This window comes from Ambystoma mexicanum, chromosome 6q, assembly GCF_040938575.1.
Source record: "Ambystoma mexicanum isolate Mex_15411 chromosome 6q, UKY_AmexF1_1, whole genome shotgun sequence".
Lineage (NCBI taxonomy): Eukaryota > Metazoa > Chordata > Amphibia > Caudata > Ambystomatidae > Ambystoma > Ambystoma mexicanum.
This window is the reverse complement of record NC_090937.1, coordinates 1631960077-1631976585: the sequence shown is the minus strand read 5'-3', so window position 1 is coordinate 1631976585 and position 16509 is coordinate 1631960077. Positions and strand designations below refer to the sequence as shown.

The 16509-nt window shown below is 50.0% G+C and overlaps 6 non-coding genes across 6 annotated transcripts; all 6 read right to left on the bottom strand.

Moving 5' to 3' along the window:
* Positions 1-1008: 1008 nt before the first annotated feature.
* On the bottom strand, positions 1009-1080 carry TRNAM-CAU (transfer RNA methionine (anticodon CAU)). The gene has a single exon. It is a non-coding gene; the product is annotated as a tRNA-Met (tRNA).
* Positions 1081-4791: 3711 nt separating this feature from the next.
* Positions 4792-4863, bottom strand: TRNAM-CAU (transfer RNA methionine (anticodon CAU)). Its single transcript has one exon. It is a non-coding gene; the product is annotated as a tRNA-Met (tRNA).
* Positions 4864-8545: 3682 nt separating this feature from the next.
* TRNAM-CAU (transfer RNA methionine (anticodon CAU)) lies at positions 8546-8617 on the bottom strand. Its single transcript has one exon. It is a non-coding gene; the product is annotated as a tRNA-Met (tRNA).
* Positions 8618-11054: 2437 nt separating this feature from the next.
* Positions 11055-11126, bottom strand: TRNAM-CAU (transfer RNA methionine (anticodon CAU)). Its single transcript has one exon. It is a non-coding gene; the product is annotated as a tRNA-Met (tRNA).
* A 1174-nt stretch (positions 11127-12300) lies between these two features.
* TRNAM-CAU (transfer RNA methionine (anticodon CAU)) lies at positions 12301-12372 on the bottom strand. The gene has a single exon. It is a non-coding gene; the product is annotated as a tRNA-Met (tRNA).
* A 2426-nt stretch (positions 12373-14798) lies between these two features.
* On the bottom strand, positions 14799-14870 carry TRNAM-CAU (transfer RNA methionine (anticodon CAU)). Its single transcript has one exon. It is a non-coding gene; the product is annotated as a tRNA-Met (tRNA).
* Positions 14871-16509: the final 1639 nt, after the last annotated feature.

Genomic DNA, 16509 nt, shown 5'->3' with positions numbered 1-16509 from the left:
AACACCCCTTCCCCTTCTCTCTCTGTCTCTCTCTCTCTGTCTCTCTCTCTCATTCTCTCTCTCTCGCAAGTAGATACTTTACTTCCCAGGTGCAACAAAACAAGCCTTCTCGAGCTGGCAGATATGGGAAGGAAGGAAGGAAGGGCCAGTTTGGAAACTCAACTCAATTACCATAAATCCCCTGCTAAGGGTTATGGGGGGGAGGAATGAAGGAACTTTGCTTCAGGGAAAGGGCTGCTGCTGCTTCAGCATGTGAGGAGCGCAGCCACACGTTTCACCTTCCTCAGTATGTTGGTTTACAGGATGAGAGAGATCCTGAAACCTCACTCTAATAGGCTGAGGTGCTGTGCTCGGTGGCCTGCTGGGACCTTTGCCCGTCAGGGCAAGGCGAATAGGCCTTTGTCAGGCCTTCGTCAGGGCTTTGTCGGGGAGGGGCCAGGAGCCCTGCTCGCTTCAATCCCCTCACCGATAGACAGTTGCGGAAACTAGGATGCAAGAACCTTTCCTGGATGGGGTTTTGATTTTCGCGAAAAGTGTGTCAGCTTTGCTTTCAGCATGAGTCTGATTTCCCAAAAATGCATTTTGAACAATTTAAAGATTTGATCTGCGTTGGCCGGGAATCGAACCCAGGTCAACTGCTTGGAAGGCAGCTATGCTCACCACTATACCACCAACGCCTGCCTGTCTGGGCTATGTGATGGAGCGCCCCTTAGAAATAAGAATAAGTCTTTGGCTGGGAATGAAAAAAGCTTGCGTTTGACGCAGAAGCAGTTCGCATCATGAGGTCTTGCCGGTCAGCCCAACATTTCCCCGGGACCCCTTAAAAAAGGAGCTTGGTTTTAAGTTTGGTTTGATTGAACAGTACATTTTGTTGGCTGGGCTGGGACCCTCTCCTATTTAGCGCAAGAGTGGAACGAGGCAGCAAGTTCAAGGAATGACATTGCATCCAGGCACTTACAGCTCTTTGTGCCCTAATGCCATGACACAAAAACATAATTTGAAAAAATTTAGCAGAGGATGGTTTCGATCCATCGACCTCTGGGTTATGGGCCCAGCACGCTTCCGCTGCGCCACTCTGCTGGTTGGAGAACAAGAGCTTTTCTGGGCTTTTACAGCCTACAAACCGACAACCCTAGACCCAGTTTCGAGTGAAGCGGGCAGTAGGCCTTACAAAGCCAAACAACCTGCAACCACGCACTCCCATCCCATGGCCTTTTGCAGACAGGCCTCATTTCTCTAGCTCACACCCTAACTGCCAACACCCCTTCCCCTTCTCTCTCTGTCTCTCTCTCTCTGTCTCTCTCTCTCATTCTCTCTCTCTCGCAAGTAGATACTTTACTTCCCAGGTGCAACAAAACAAGCCTTCTCGAGCTGGCAGATATGGGAAGGAAGGAAGGAAGGGCCAGTTTGGAAACTCAACTCAATTACCATAAATCCCCTGCTAAGGGTTATGGGGGGGAGGAATGAAGGAACTTTGCTTCAGGGAAAGGGCTGCTGCTGCTTCAGCATGTGAGGAGCGCAGCCACACGTTTCACCTTCCTCAGTATGTTGGTTTACAGGATGAGAGAGATCCTGAAACCTCACTCTAATAGGCTGAGGTGCTGTGCTCGGTGGCCTGCTGGGACCTTTGCCCGTCAGGGCAAGGCGAATAGGCCTTTGTCAGGCCTTCGTCAGGGCTTTGTCGGGGAGGGGCCAGGAGCCCTGCTCGCTTCAATCCCCTCACCGATAGACAGTTGCAGAAACTAGGATGCAAGAACCTTTCCTGGATGGGGTTTTGATTTTCGCGAAAAGTGTGTCAGCTTTGCTTTCAGCATGAGTCTGATTTCCAAAAAATGCATTTTGAACAATTTAAAGATTTGATCTGCGTTGGCCGGGAATTGAACCCAGGTCAACTGCTTGGAAGGCAGCTATGCTCACCACTATACCACCAACGCCTGCCTGTCTGGGCTCTCTGATGGAGCGCCCCTTAGAAATAAGAATAAGTCATTGGCTGGGAATGAAAAAAGCTTGCGTTTGACGCAGAAGCAGTTCGCATCATGAGGTCTTGCCGGTCAGCCCAACATTTCCCCGGGACCCCTTAAAAAAGGAGCTTGGTTTTAAGTTTGGTTTGATTGAACAGTACATTTTGTTGGCTGGGCTGGGACCCTCTCCTATTTAGCGCAAGAGTGGAACGAGGCAGCAAGTTCAAGGAATGACATTGCATCCAGGCACTTACAGCTCTTTGTGCCCTAATGCCATGACACAAAAACATAATTTGAAAAAACTTAGCAGAGGATGGTTTCAATCCATCGACCTCTGGGTTATGGGCCCATCCATCGACCTCTGGGTTATGGGCCCAGCACGCTTCCGCTGCGCCACTCTGCTGGTTGGAGAACAAGAGCTTTTCTGGGCTTTTACAGCCTACAAACCGACAACCCTAGACCCAGTTTCGAGTGAAGCGGGCAGTAGGCCTTACAAAGCCAAACAACCTGCAACCACGCACTCCCATCCCATGGCCTTTTGCAGACAGGCCTCATTTCTCTAGCTCACACCCTAACTGCCAACACCCCTTCCCCTTCTCTCTCTGTCTCTCTCTCTCTGTCTCTCTCTCTCATTCTCTCTCTCTCGCAAATAGATACTTTACTTCCCAGGTGCAACAAAACAAGCCTTCTCGAGCTGGCAGATATGGGAAGGAAGGAAGGAAGGGCCAGTTTGGAAACTCAACTCAATTACCATAAATCCCCTGCTAAGGGTTATGGGAGGGAGGAATGAAGGAACTTTGCTTCAGGGAAAGGGCTGCTGCTGCTTCAGCATGTGAGGAGCGCAGCCACACGTTTCACCTTCCTCAGTATGTTGGTTTACAGGATGAGAGAGATCCTGAAACCTCACTCTAATAGGCTGAGGTGCTGTGCTCGGTGGCCTGCTGGGACCTTTGCCCGTCAGGGCAAGGCGAATAGGCCTTTGTCAGGCCTTCGTCAGGGCTTTGTCGGGGAGGGGCCAGGAGCCCTGCTCGCTTCAATCCCCTCACCGATAGACAGTTGCAGAAACTAGGATGCAAGAACCTTTCCTGGATGGGGTTTTGATTTTCACGAAAAGTGTGTCAGCTTTGCTTTCAGCATGAGTCTGATTTCCAAAAAATGCATTTTGAACAATTTAAAGATTTGATCTGCGTTGGCCGGGAATCGAACCCGGGTCAACTGCTTGGAATGCAGCTATGCTCACCACTATACCACCAACGCCTGCCTGTCTGGGCTATCTGATGGAGCGCCCCTTAGAAATAAGAATAAGTCATTGGCTGGGAATGAAAAAAGCTTGCGTTTGACGCAGAAGCAGTTCGCATCATGAGGTCTTGCCGGTCAGCCCAACATTTCCCCGGGACCCCTTAAAAAAGGAGCTTGGTTTTAAGTTTGGTTTGATTGAACAGTACATTTTGTTGGCTGGGCTGGGACCCTCTCCTATTTAGCGCAAGAGTGGAACGAGGCAGCAAGTTCAAGGAATGACATTGCATCCAGGCACTTACAGCTCTTTGTGCCCTAATGCCATGACACAAAAACATAATTTGAAAAAACTTAGCAGAGGATGGTTTCGATCCATGGACCTCTGGGTTATGGGCCCAGCACGCTTCCGCTGCGCCACTCTGCTGGTTGGAGAACAAGAGCTTTTCTGGGCTTTTACAGCCTACAAACCGACAACCCTAGACCCAGTTTCGAGTGAAGCGGGCAGTAGGCCTTACAAAGCCAAACAACCTGCAACCACGCACTCCCATCCCATGGCCTTTTGCAGACAGGCCTCATTTCTCTAGCTCACACCCTAACTGCCAACACCCCTTCCCCTTCTCTCACTGTCTCTCTCTGTCTCTCTCTCTCATTCTCTCTCTCTCGCAAATAGATACTTTACTTCCCAGGTGCAACAAAACAAGCCTTCTCGAGCTGGCAGATATGTGAAGGAAGGAAGGAAGGGCCAGTTTGGAAACTCAACTCAATTACCATAAATCCCCTGCTAAGGGTTATGGGAGGGAGGAATGAAGGAACTTTGCTTCAGGGAAAGGGCTGCTGCTGCTTCAGCATGTGAGGAGCGCAGCCACACGTTTCACCTTCCTCAGTATGTTGGTTTACAGGATGAGAGAGATCCTGAAACCTCACTCTAATAGGCTGAGGTGCTCTGCTCGGTGGCCTGCTGGGACCTTTGCCCGTCAGGGCAAGGCGAATAGGCCTTCGTCAGGTCTTTGTCGGGGAGGGGCCAGGAGCCCTGCTCGCTTCAATCCCCTCACCGATAGACAGTTGCGGAAACTAGGATGCAAGAACCTTTCCTGGATGGGGTTTTGATTTTCGCGAAAAGTGTGTCAGCTTTGCTTTCAGCATGAGTCTGATTTCCCAAAAATGCATTTTGAACAATTTAAAGATTTGATCTGCGTTGGCCGGGAATCGAACCCTGGTCAACTGCTTGGAAGGCAGCTATGCTCACCACTATACCACCAACGCCTGCCTGTCTGGGCTATGTGATGGAGCGCCCCTTAGAAATAAGAATAAGTCTTTGGCTGGGAATGAAAAAAGCTTGCGTTTGACGCAGAAGCAGTTCGCATCATGAGGTCTTGCCGGTCAGCCCAACATTTCCCCGGGACCCCTTAAAAAAGGAGCTTGGTTTTAAGTTTGGTTTGATTGAACAGTACATTTTGTTGGCTGGGCTGGGACCCTCTCCTATTTAGTGCAAGAGTGGAACGAGGCAGCAAGTTCAAGGAATGACATTGCATCCAGGCACTTACAGCTCTTTGTGCCCTAATGCCATGACACAAAAACATAATTTGAAAAAACTTAGCAGAGGATGGTTTCGATCCATCGACCTCTGGGTTATGGGCCCAGCACGCTTCCGCTGCGCCACTCTGCTGGTTGGAGAACAAGAGCTTTTCTGGGCTTTTACAGCCTACAAACCGACCAACCTAGACCCAGTTTCGAGTGAAGCGGGCAGTAGGCCTTACAAAGCCAAACAACCTGCAACCATGCACTCCCATCCCATGGCCTTTTGCAGACAGGCCTCATTTCTCTAGCTCACACCCTAACTGCCAACACCCCTTCCCCTTCTCTCTCTGTCTCTCTCTCTCTGTCTCTCTCTCTCATTCTCTCTCTCTCGCAAATAGATACTTTACTTCCCAGGTGCAACAAAACAAGCCTTCTCGAGCTGGCAGATATGGGAAGGAAGGAAGGAAGGGCCAGTTTGGAAACTCAACTCAATTACCATAAATCCCCTGCTAAGGGTTATGGGAGGGAGGAATGAAGGAACTTTGCTTCAGGGAAAGGGCAGCTGCTGCTTCAGCATGTGAGGAGCGCAGCCACACGTTTCACCTTCCTCAGTATGTTGGTTTACAGGATGAGAGAGATCCTGAAACCTCACTCTAATAGGCTGAGGTGCTGTGCTCGGTGGCCTGCTGGGACCTTTGCCCGTCAGGGCAAGGCGAATAGGCCTTTGTCAGGCCTTCGTCAGGGCTTTGTCGGGGAGGGGCCAGGAGCCCTGCTCGCTTCAATCCCCTCACCGATAGACAGTTGCAGAAACTAGGATGCAAGAACCTTTCCTGGATGGGGTTTTGATTTTCACGAAAAGTGTGTCAGCTTTGCTTTCAGCATGAGTCTGATTTCCAAAAAATGCATTTTGAACAATTTAAAGATTTGATCTGCGTTGGCGGGAATAGAACCCGGGTCAACTGCTTGGAAGGCAGTTATGCTCACCACTATACCACCAACGCCTGCCTGTCTGGGCTATCTGATGGAGCGCCCCTTAGAAATAAGAATAAGTCATTGGCTGGGAATGAAAAAAGCTTGCGTTTGACGCAGAAGCAGTTCGCATCATGAGGTCTTGCCGGTCAGCCCAACATTTCCCCGAGACCCCTTAAAAAAGGAGCTTGGTTTTAAGTTTGGTTTGATTGAACAGTACATTTTGTTGGCTGGGCTGGGACCCTCTCCTATTTAGCGCAAGAGTGGAACGAGGCAGCAAGTTCAAGGAATGACATTGCATCCAGGCACTTACAGCTCTTTGTGCCCTAATGCCATGACACAAAAACATAATTTGAAAAAACTTAGCAGAGGATGGTTTCGATCCATCGACCTCTGGGTTATGGGCCCAGCACGCTTCCGCTGCGCAACTCTGCTGGCTGGAGAACAAGAGCTTTTCTGGGCTTTTACAGCCTACAAACCGACAACCCTAGACCCAATTTCGAGTGAAGCGGGCAGTAGGCCTTACAAAGCCAAACAACCTGCAACCACGCACTCCCATCCCATGGCCTTTTGCAGACAGGCCTCATTTCTCTAGCTCACACCCTAACTGCCAACACCCCTTCCCCTTCTCTCTTTGTCTCTCTCTCTCTGTCTCTCTCTCTCATTCTCTCTCTCTAGCAAATAGATACTTTACTTCCCAGGTGCAACAAAACAAGCCTTCTCGAGCTGGCAGATATGGGAAGGAAGGAAGGAGTGAAGGGCCAGTTTGGAAACTCAACTCAATTACCATAAATCCCCTGCTAAGGGTTATGGGAGGGAGGAATGAAGGAACTTTGCTTCAGGGGAAGGGCTGCTGCTGCTTCAGCATGTGAGGAGCGCAGCCACACGTTTCACCTTCCTCAGTATGTTGGTTTACAGGATGAGAGAGATCCTGAAACCTCACTCTAATAGGCTGAGGTGCTGTGCTCGGTGGCCTGCTGGGACCTTTGCCCGTCAGGGCAAGGCGAATAGGCCTTTGTCAGGCCTTCGTCAGGGCCTTGTCGGGGAGGGGCCAGGAGCCCTGCTCGCTTCAATCCCCTCACCGATAGACAGTTGCAGAAACTAGGATGCAAGAACCTTTCCTGGATGGGGTTTTGATTTTCGCGAAAAGTGTGTCAGCTTTGCTTTCAGCATGAGTCTGATTTCCCAAAAATGCATTTTGAACAATTTAAAGATTTGATCTGCGTTGGCCGGGAATCAAACCGGGTCAACTGCTTGGAAGGCAGCTATGCTCACCACTATACCACCAATGCCTGCCTATCTGGGCTACCTGATGGAGCGCCCCTTAGAAATAAGAATAAGTCATTGGCTGGGAATGAAAAAAGCTTGCGTTTGACGCAGAAGCAGTTCGCATCATGAGGTCTTGCCGGTCAGCCCAACATTTCCCCGGGACCCCTTAAAAAAGGAGCTTGGTTTTAAGTTTGGTTTGATTGAACAGTACATTTTGTTGGCTGGGCTGGGACCCTCTCCTATTTAGCGCAAGAGTGGAACGAGGCAGCAAGTTCAAGGAATGACATTGCATCCAGGCACTTACAGCTCTTTGTGCCCTAATGCCATGACACAAAAACATAATTTGAAAAAACTTAGCAGAGGATGGTTTCCATCCATCCACCTCTGGGTTATGGGCCCAGCACGCTTCCGCTGCGCCACTCTGCTGGTTGGAGAACAAGAGCTTTTCTGGGCTTTTACAGCCTACAAACCGACAACCCTAGACCCAGTTTCGAGTGAAGCGGGCAGTAGGCCTTACAAAGCCAAACAACCTGCAACCACGCACTCCCATCCCATGGCCTTTTGCAGACAGGCCTCATTTCTCTAGCTCACACCCTAACTGCCAACACCCCTTCCCCTTCTCTCTCTGTCTCTCTCTCTCTGTCCCTCTCATTCTCTCTCTCTCGCAAATAGATACTTTACTTCCCAGGTGCAACAAAACAAGCCTTCTCGAGCTGGCAGATATGGGAAGGAAGGAAGGGCCAGTTTGGAAACTCAACTCAATTACCATAAATTCCCTGCTAAGGGTTATGGGAGGGAGGAATGAAGGAACTTTGCTTCAGGGAAAGGGCTGCTGCTGCTTCAGCATGTGAGGAGCGCAGCCACACGTTTCACCTTCCTCAGTATGTTGGTTTACAGGATGAGAGAGATCCTGAAACCTCACTCTAATAGGCTGAGGTGCTGTGCTCGGTGGCCTGCTGGGACCTTTGCCCGTCAGGGCAAGGCAAATAGGCCTTTGTCAGGCCTTCGTCAGGGCTTTGTCGGGGAGGGGCCAGGAGCCCTGCTCGCTTCAATCCCCTCACCGATAGACAGTTGCAGAAACTAGGATGCAAGAACCTTTCCTGGATGGGGTTTTGATTTTCGCGAAAAGTGTGTCAGCTTTGCTTTCAGCATGAGTCTGATTTCCCAAAAATGCATTTTGAACAATTTAAAGATTTGATCTGCGTTGGCCCCGGGTCAACTGCTTGGAAGGCAGCTATGCTCACCACTATACCACCAACTCCTGCCTGTCTGGGCTATGTGATGGAGCGCCCCTTAGAAATAAGAATAAGTCATTGGCTGGGAATGAAAAAAGCTTGCGTTTGACGCAGAAGCAGTTCGCATCATGAGGTCTTGCCGGTCAGCCCAACATTTCCCCGGGACCCCTTAAAAAAGGAGCTTGGTTTTAAGTTTGGTTTGATTGAACAGTACATTTTGTTGGCTGGGCTGGGACCCTCTCCTATTTAGCGCAAGAGTGGAACGAGGCAGCAAGTTCAAGGAATGACATTGCATCCAGGCACTTACAGCTCTTTGTGCCCTAATGCCATGACACAAAAACATAATTTGAAAAAACTTAGCAGAGGATGGTTTCGATCCATCGACCTCTGGGTTATGGGCCCAGCACGCTTCCGCTGCGCCACTCTGCTGGTTGGAGAACAAGAGCTTTTCTGGGCTTTTACAGCCTACAAACCGACAACCCTAGACCCAGTTTCGAGTGAAGCGGGCAGTAGGCCTTACAAAGCCAAACAACCTGCAACCACGCACTCCCATCCCATGGCCTTTTGCAGACAGGCCTCATTTCTCTAGCTCACACCCTAACTGCCAACACCCCTTCCCCTTCTCTCTCTGTCTCTCTCTCTCTGTCTCTCTCTCTCATTCTCTCTCTCTCGCAAATAGATACTTTACTTCCCAGGTGCAACAAAACAAGCCTTCTCGAGCTGGCAGATATGGGAAGGAAGGAAGGGCCAGTTTGGAAACTCAACTCAATTACCATAAATCCCCTGCTAAGGGTTATGGGAGGGAGGAATGAAGGAACTTTGCTTCAGGGAAAGGACTGCTGCTGCTTCAGCATGTGAGGAGCGCAGCCACACGTTTCACCTTCCTCAGTATGTTGGTTTACAGGATGAGAGAGATCCTGAAACCTCACTCTAATAGGTTGAGGTGCTGTGCTCGGTGGCCTGCTGGGACCTTTGCCCGTCAGGGCAAGGTGAATAGGCCTTTGTCAGGCCTTCGTCAGGGCTTTGTCGGGGAGGGGCCAGGAGCCCTGCTCGCTTCAATCCCCTCACCGATAGACAGTTGCAGAAACTAGGATGCAAGAACCTTTCCTGGATGGGGTTTTGATTTTCGCGAAAAGTGTGTCAGCTTTGCTTTCAGCATGAGTCTGATTTCCCAAAAATGCATTTTGAACAATTTAAAGATTTGATCTGCGTTGGCCGGGAATCGAACCCGGGTCAACTGCTTGGAAGGCAGCTATGCTCACCACTATAACACCAACGCCTGCCTGTCTGGGCTATGTGATGGAGCGCCCCTTAGAAATAAGAATAAGTCATTGGCTGGGAATGAAAAAAGCTTGCGTTTGACGCAGAAGCAGTTCGCATCATGAGGTCTTGCCGGTCAGCCCAACATTTCCCCGGGACCCCTTAAAAAAGGAGCTTGGTTTTAAGTTTGGTTTGATTGAACAGTACATTTTGTTGGCTGGGCTGGGACCCTCTCCTATTTAGCGCAAGAGTGGAACGAGGCAGCAAGTTCAAGGAATGACATTGCATCCAGGCACTTACAGCTCTTTGTGCCCTAATGCCATGACACAAAAACATAATTTGAAAAAACTTAGCAGAGGATGGTTTCAATCCATCGACCTCTGGGTTATGGGCGCAGCATGCTTCCGCTGCGCCACTCTGCTGGTTGGAGAACAAGAGCTTTTCTGGGCTTTTACAGCCTACAAACCGACAACCCTAGACCCAGTTTCGAGTGAAGTGGGCAGTAGGCCTTACAAAGCCAAACAACCTGCAACCACGCACTCCCATCCCATGGCCTTTTGCAGACAGGCCTCATTTCTCTAGCTCACACCCTAACTGCCAACACCCCTTCCCCTTCTCTCTCTGTCTCCCTCTCTCTGTCTCTCTCTCTCATTCTCTCTCTCTCGCAAATAGATACTTTACTTCCCAGGTGCAACAAAACAAGCCTTCTCGAGCTGGCAGATATGGGAAGGAAGGAAGGAAGGGCCAGTTTGGAAACTCAACTCAATTACCATAAATCCCCTGCTAAGGGTTATGGGAGGGAGGAATGAAGGAACTTTGCTTCAGGGAAAGGGCTGCTGCTGCTTCAGCATGTGAGGAGCGCAGCCACACGTTTCACCTTCCTCAGTATGTTGGTTTACAGGATGAGAGAGATCCTGAAACCTCACTCTAATAGGCTGAGGTGCTGTGCTCGGTGGCCTGCTGGGACCTTTGCCCGTCAGGGCAAGGCGAATAGGCCTTTGTCAGGCCTTCGTCAGGGCTTTGTCGGGGAGGGGCCAGGAGCCCTGCTCGCTTCAATCCCCTCACCGATAGACAGTTGCAGAAACTAGGATGCAAGAACCTTTCCTGGATGGGGTTTTGATTTTCACGAAAAGTGTGTCAGCTTTGCTTTCAGCATGAGTCTGATTTCCAAAAAATGCATTTTGAACAATTTAAAGATTTGATCTGCGTTGGCGGGAATAGAACCCGGGTCAACTGCTTGGAAGGCAGTTATGCTCACCACTATACCACCAACGCCTGCCTGTCTGGGCTATCTGATGGAGCGCCCCTTAGAAATAAGAATAAGTCATTGGCTGGGAATGAAAAAAGCTTGCGTTTGACGCAGAAGCAGTTCGCATCATGAGGTCTTGCCGGTCAGCCCAACATTTCCCCGGGACCCCTTAAAAAAGGAGCTTGGTTTTAAGTTTGGTTTGATTGAACAGTACATTTTGTTGGCTGGGCTGGGACCCTCTCCTATTTAGTGCAAGAGTGGAACGAGGCAGCAAGTTCAAGGAATGACATTGCATCCAGGCACTTACAGCTCTTTGTGCCCTAATGCCATGACACAAAAACATAATTTGAAAAAACTTAGCAGAGGATGGTTTCGATCCATCGACCTCTGGGTTATGGGCCCAGCACGCTTCCGCTGCGCCACTCTGCTGGTTGGAGAACAAGAGCTTTTCTGGGCTTTTACAGCCTACAAACCGACAACCCTAGACCCAGTTTCGAGTGAAGCGGGCAGTAGGCCTTACAAAGCCAAACAACCTGCAACCACGCACTCCCATCCCATGGCCTTTTGCAGACAGGCCTCATTTCTCTAGCTCACACCCTAACTGCCAACACCCCTTCCCCTTCTCTCTCTGTCTCTCTCTCTCTGTCTCTCTCTCTCATTCTCTCTCTCTCGCAAATAGATACTTTACTTCCCAGGTGCAACAAAACAAGCCTTCTCGAGCTGGCAGATATGGGAAGGAAGGAAGGAAGGGCCAGTTTGGAAACTCAACTCAATTACCATAAATTCCCTGCTAAGGGTTATGGGAGGGAGGAATGAAGGAACTTTGCTTCAGGGAAAGGGCTGCTGCTGCTTCAGCATGTGAGGAGCACAGCCACACGTTTCACCTTCCTCAGTATGTTGGTTTACAGGATGAGAGAGATCCTGAAACCTCACTCTAAAAGGCTGAGGTGCTGTGCTCGGTGGCCTGCTGGGACCTTTGCCCGTCAGGGCAAGGCGAATAGGCCTTTGTCAGGCCTTTGTCGGGGAGGGGCCAGGAGCCCTGCTCGCTTCAATCCCCTCACCGATAGACAGTTGCAGAAACTAGGATGCAAGAACCTTTCCTGGATGGGGTTTTGATTTTCACGAAACGTGTGTCAGCTTTGCTTTCAGCATGAGTCTGATTTCCAAAAAATGCATTTTGAACAATTTAAAGATTTGATCTGCGTTGGCCGGGAATCGAATCCGGGTCAACTGCTTGGAAGGTAGCTATGCTCACCACTATACCACCAACGCCTGCCTGTCTGGGCTATCTGATGGAGTGCCCCTTAGAAATAAGAATAAATCATTGGCTGGGAATGAAAAAAGCTTGCGTTTGACGCAGAAGCAGTTCGCATCATGAGGTCTTGCCGGTCAGCCCAACATTTCCCCGGGACCCCTTAAAAAAGGAGCTTGGTTTTAAGTTTGGTTTGATTGAACAGTACATTTTGTTGGCTGGGCTGGGACCCTCTCCTATTTAGCGCAAGAGTGGAACGAGGTAGCAAGTTCAAGGAATGACATTGCATCCAGGCACTTACAGCTCTTTGTGCCCTAATGCCATGACACAAAAACATAATTTGAAAAAACTTAGCAGAGGATGGTTTCGATCCATCGACCTCTGGGTTATGGGCCCAGCACGCTTCCGCTGCGCCACTCTGCTGGTTGGAGAACAAGAGCTTTTCTGGGCTTTTACAGCCTACAAACCGACAACCCTAGACCCAATTTCGAGTGAAGCGGGCAGTAGGCCTTACAAAGCCAAACAACCTGCAACCACGCACTCCCATCCCATGGCCTTTTGCAGACAGGCCTCATTTCTCTAGCTCACACCCTAACTGCCAACACCCCTTCCCCTTCTCTCTTTGTCTCTCTCTCTCTGTCTCTCTCTCTCATTCTCTCTCTCTAGCAAATAGATACTTTACTTCCCAGGTGCAACAAAACAAGCCTTCTCGAGCTGGCAGATATGGGAAGGAAGGAAGGAGTGAAGGGCCAGTTTGGAAACTCAACTCAATTACCATAAATCCCCTGCTAAGGGTTATGGGAGGGAGGAATGAAGGAACTTTGCTTCAGGGGAAGGGCTGCTGCTGCTTCAGCATGTGAGGAGCGCAGCCACACGTTTCACCTTCCTCAGTATGTTGGTTTACAGGATGAGAGAGATCCTGAAACCTCACTCTAATAGGCTGAGGTGCTGTGCTCGGTGGCCTGCTGGGACCTTTGCCCGTCAGGGCAAGGCGAATAGGCCTTTGTCAGGCCTTCGTCAGGGCTTTGTCGGGGAGGGGCCAGGAGCCCTGCTCGCTTCAATCCCCTCACCGATAGACAGTTGCAGAAACTAGGATGCAAGAACCTTTCCTGGATGGGGTTTTGATTTTCGCGAAAAGTGTGTCAGCTTTGCTTTCAGCATGAGTCTGATTTCCCAAAAATGCATTTTGAACAATTTAAAGATTTGATCTGCGTTGGCCGGGAATCAAACCGGGTCAACTGCTTGGAAGGCAGCTATGCTCACCACTATACCACCAATGCCTGCCTATCTGGGCTACCTGATGGAGCGCCCCTTAGAAATAAGAATAAGTCATTGGCTGGGAATGAAAAAAGCTTGCGTTTGACGCAGAAGCAGTTCGCATCATGAGGTCTTGCCGGTCAGCCCAACATTTCCCCGGGACCCCTTAAAAAAGGAGCTTGGTTTTAAGTTTGGTTTGATTGAACAGTACATTTTGTTGGCTGGGCTGGGACCCTCTCCTATTTAGCGCAAGAGTGGAACGAGGCAGCAAGTTCAAGGAATGACATTGCATCCAGGCACTTACAGCTCTTTGTGCCCTAATGCCATGACACAAAAACATAATTTGAAAAAACTTAGCAGAGGATGGTTTCCATCCATCCACCTCTGGGTTATGGGCCCAGCACGCTTCCGCTGCGCCACTCTGCTGGTTGGAGAACAAGAGCTTTTCTGGGCTTTTACAGCCTACAAACCGACAACCCTAGACCCAGTTTCGAGTGAAGCGGGCAGTAGGCCTTACAAAGCCAAACAACCTGCAACCACGCACTCCCATCCCATGGCCTTTTGCAGACAGGCCTCATTTCTCTAGCTCACACCCTAACTGCCAACACCCCTTCCCCTTCTCTCTCTGTCTCTCTCTCTCTGTCCCTCTCATTCTCTCTCTCTCGCAAATAGATACTTTACTTCCCAGGTGCAACAAAACAAGCCTTCTCGAGCTGGCAGATATGGGAAGGAAGGAAGGGCCAGTTTGGAAACTCAACTCAATTACCATAAATTCCCTGCTAAGGGTTATGGGAGGGAGGAATGAAGGAACTTTGCTTCAGGGAAAGGGCTGCTGCTGCTTCAGCATGTGAGGAGCGCAGCCACACGTTTCACCTTCCTCAGTATGTTGGTTTACAGGATGAGAGAGATCCTGAAACCTCACTCTAATAGGCTGAGGTGCTGTGCTCGGTGGCCTGCTGGGACCTTTGCCCGTCAGGGCAAGGCGAATAGGCCTTTGTCAGGCCTTCGTCAGGGCTTTGTCGGGGAGGGGCCAGGAGCCCTGCTCGCTTCAATCCCCTCACCGATAGACAGTTGCAGAAACTAGGATGCAAGAACCTTTCCTGGATGGGGTTTTGATTTTCGCGAAAAGTGTGTCAGCTTTGCTTTCAGCATGAGTCTGATTTCCCAAAAATGCATTTTGAACAATTTAAAGATTTGATCTGCGTTGGCCCCGGGTCAACTGCTTGGAAGGCAGCTATGCTCACCACTATACCACCAACTCCTGCCTGTCTGGGCTATGTGATGGAGCGCCCCTTAGAAATAAGAATAAGTCATTGGCTGGGAATGAAAAAAGCTTGCGTTTGACGCAGAAGCAGTTCGCATCATGAGGTCTTGCCGGTCAGCCCAACATTTCCCCGGGACCCCTTAAAAAAGGAGCTTGGTTTTAAGTTTGGTTTGATTGAACAGTACATTTTGTTGGCTGGGCTGGGACCCTCTCCTATTTAGCGCAAGAGTGGAACGAGGCAGCAAGTTCAAGGAATGACATTGCATCCAGGCACTTACAGCTCTTTGTGCCCTAATGCCATGACACAAAAACATAATTTGAAAAAACTTAGCAGAGGATGGTTTCGATCCATCGACCTCTGGGTTATGGGCCCAGCACGCTTCCGCTGCGCCACTCTGCTGGTTGGAGAACAAGAGCTTTTCTGGGCTTTTACAGCCTACAAACCGACAACCCTAGACCCAGTTTCGAGTGAAGCGGGCAGTAGGCCTTACAAAGCCAAACAACCTGCAACCACGCACTCCCATCCCATGGCCTTTTGCAGACAGGCCTCATTTCTCTAGCTCACACCCTAACTGCCAACACCCCTTCCCCTTCTCTCTCTGTCTCTGTCTCTCTCTCTCTGTCTCTCTCTCTCATTCTCTCTCTCTCGCAAATAGATACTTTACTTCCCAGGTGCAACAAAACAAGCCTTCTCGAGCTGGCAGATATGGGAAGGAAGGAAGGAAGGGCCAGTTTGGAAACTCAACTCAATTACCATAAATCCCCTGCTAAGGGTTATGGGAGGGAGGAATGAAGGAACTTTGCTTCAGGGAAAGGGCTGCTGCTGCTTCAGCATGTGAGGAGCGCAGCCACACGTTTCACCTTCCTCAGTATGTTGGTTTACAGGATGAGAGAGATCCTGAAACCTCACTCTAATAGGCTGAGGTGCTGTGCTCGGTGGCCTGCTGGGACCTTTGCCCGTCAGGGCAAGGCGATTAGGCCTTTGTCAGGCCTTCGTCAGGGCTTTGTCGGGGAGGGGCCAGGAGCCCTGCTCGCTTCAATCCCCTCACCGATAGACAGTTGCAGAAACTAGGATGCAAGAACCTTTCCTGGATGGGGTTTTGATTTTCACGAAAAGTGTGTCAGCTTTGCTTTCAGCATGAGTCTGATTTCCAAAAAATGCATTTTGAACAATTTAAAGATTTGATCTGCGTTGGCCGGGAATCGAACCCGGGTCAACTGCTGAAAGGCAGCTATGCTCACCACTATACCACCAACGCCTGCCTGGCTGGGCTATGTGATGGAGCGCCCCTTAGAAATAAGAATAAGTCATTGGCTGGGAATGAAAAAAGCTTGCGTTTGACGCAGAAGCAGTTCGCATCATGAGGTCTTGCCGGTTAGCCCAACATTTCCCCGGGACCCCTTAAAAAAGGAGCTTGGTTTTAAGTTTGGTTTGATTGAACAGTACATTTTGTTGGCTGGGCTGGGACCCTCTCCTATTTAGCGCAAGAGTGGAACGAGGCAGCAAGTTCAAGGAATGACATTGCATCCAGGCACTTACAGCTCTTTGTGCCCTAATGCCATGACACAAAAACATAATTTGAAAAAACTTAGCAGAGGATGGTTTCGATCCATCGACCTCTGGGTTATGGGCTCAGCACGCCTCCGCTGCGCCACTCTGCTGGTTGGAGAACAAGAGCTTTTCTGGGCTTTTACAGCCTACAAACCGACAACCCTAGACCCAGTTTCGAGTGAAGCGGGCAGTAGGCCTTACAAAGCCAAACAACCTGCAACCACGCACTCCCATCCCATGGCCTTTTGCAGACAGGCCTCATTTCTCTAGCTCACACCCTAACTGCCAACACCCCTTCCCCTTCTCTCTCTGTCTCTCTCTCTCTGTCTCTCTCTCTCATTCTCTCTCTCTCGCAAATAGATACTTTACTTCCCAGGTGCAACAAAACAAGCCTTCTCGAGCTGGCAGATATGGGAAGGAAGGAAGGGCCAGTTTGGAAACTCAACTCAATTACCATAAATCCCCTGCTAAGGGTTATGGGAGGGAG